Source organism: Mustela nigripes, chromosome 5 (genome assembly GCF_022355385.1).
Source record: "Mustela nigripes isolate SB6536 chromosome 5, MUSNIG.SB6536, whole genome shotgun sequence".
NCBI classification, from domain to species: Eukaryota; Metazoa; Chordata; class Mammalia; order Carnivora; family Mustelidae; genus Mustela; species Mustela nigripes.
The window spans coordinates 136,828,075-136,830,321 of NC_081561.1; positions in this window are offsets into that span (position 1 = coordinate 136,828,075).

Below are 2,247 nucleotides of genomic sequence, written 5' to 3' on the forward strand. Positions count from 1 at the left end.
AGAGAAGAATAAATGAAACAAGATGGGATTGGGAGGGAGACAAACCATAAGTGACTCTTAATCTCACAAAAGAAAATGAGGGTTGCGGGGGGGAGGGGGGTTGGGAGAAGGGGGGTGGGGTTATAGACATTGGGGAGGGTATGTGTATGGTGAGTGCTGTGAAGTGTGTAAACTTGACGATTCACAGACCTGTACCCCTGGGGATAAAAATATATTATATGTTTATAAAAAATAAAAAATTGAAAAAAAGAAAAAAAAAAGAATGATGTAGTATCCTTTTTTATCTCTGACTACAATCTTTAGTTATAAAATCTAATTTATCTGATATGAGAATCGCTACCCCAGTTTTCTTTTGAGGCCCCTTCACTTTCAGTCTGGATATATCTTTAGGTTCCAAATGAGTCTCTTGTAGACAACAAATGGATGGGTCCTGTTGTTTTATCCAATCTGCAACCCTGTGTCATTTTATGAGAATGTTTAGGCCTTTCACATTGAGAGTAATTATTGAAAGATACATCTTTATTGACATCATGTTGCCTGAGGAATCCTTATTTCTATAGATTGTCTCTGTAAATTTCTGTTCTACGTCACTCTTGTGTTCTTTCTTCTTTTATAGAACTCCCCTTAATATTTCTTGTAGTGCTGGCTTGGTGGTCACATACTCTTCAATATTGCCAGTCTTGGAAGCTATTTTTCTCTCCATCCATTTTGAATGTCAGCCTTGCTGGATAAAGTATTCAAGGCTGCATGTTCTTCTCATTTAGTGCCCTGAATATTTCTTGCCAGCCCTTTCTGGCTTGCCAGATTTCTGCGGACAGGTCTGACATTATTCTGATGGACCTTCCTCTGTATGTAAGGAATCTCTTCCCCCCACCTGCCCTCAGGAGCTCCTGTCTTAAATTATGATTCATCAGTCTCACAATCAAATATCTCGAGATCTTTCTAGATTCATGGGTATTGGCGGGGTGATCTTTCTGCCTCTAGGACACCAATGCTTGTTCTGTTCTCCAGATTGGGTAAATTTCAGAGAACTGTTCAACTATATTTTCTAGTCTTCTTTCTTTCTCCTCCCTCTCAGGGATCCCAATAATTCCTACATTAGAACGTTTCATTGCATCATTTATTTCCCTGATTCTGTTTTCATGCTTTCTAAGCTGTTTTTTCCATGTCTCCTCCTGATCCTTTTTTTCTATCATTTTGTCCTCCAGATCACTAATTCTGTCTTCTGCCTATGTTACCCTAGCTGTTAGAGTATTTAGATAAGACTGGATCTCATTGATAGGATTTTTAACTTCTTCCTGGGCAGCTTTCACTTCTGCCTTTAGAGATTCCATGTTGTCATTAATGGTTTTCTCCAACCTAGCCATTGCCTGGATAATTGTTACCTTGAATTCCTGTTTTTGTCCATATCCAATAGTTCTGATGGAGAAGGCACAGTCTGAACTTGTCCTCTGCTTGGTGTTCCTTTTCCTAGTCATTTTGGTGAGAGGTGGTTGAGGGGATGTGTAGCTCAATATATCAACCACAATCCAGGCAAGGTACACCCTGAAACACTTCTGAGCAATCAGAAGACACCACAGAACAAAAACAAATACACAGAAACACTCTCCAATGGTATCTTCTGCCCTCATAGAGATCCAGAAGTGCATAATCTTACATTCCAGGGTGATTTCATGTGTTTTCAGAGTGTTCTGGTAGACAATTAACTCACTGTAGGGGACTGGTTGAAATGGGGTCTCCCATGTCTCTGCCATCTTGCCCCTCCTCTCCAGGTTATTTGTTTTTAAGTACAAAAGAAGATATACTAAATTTTAATTTCATTTATTAAATATTTATTTACTTATATTTAATAACCTCAGCTAAACTAGTGCTGAGATAATTAAATGAGAGGACAGAGTGACCTTCAAAGAGGCTGAGGATATAATGAGAAAATGAAAATGTAAATAGACAGCTAGAGAAAGTGGTATAGACATGGTGCAGTGGAAGTACAGAACTGAGCACATAAACACGCCTGGCAGGACAGCGGCAATGTTTGGAAAAAGATGTTGGGAGTCTGCTTAGCAGATGGGCAGGTGGGTAAGCAGGTGTGGACACAGAGGAGAAAGGGAAGATACTCCCCTGGGAATGGATTCTACAATAATGCGAGTAAGCATTGCATGCTAATGTCTACATTTTTCTATGTTTTCCTTTCTGAGTTCAAAGACACATTTGATTGGTATCCCTAGAATTGGTCTATTCACCCTCTTA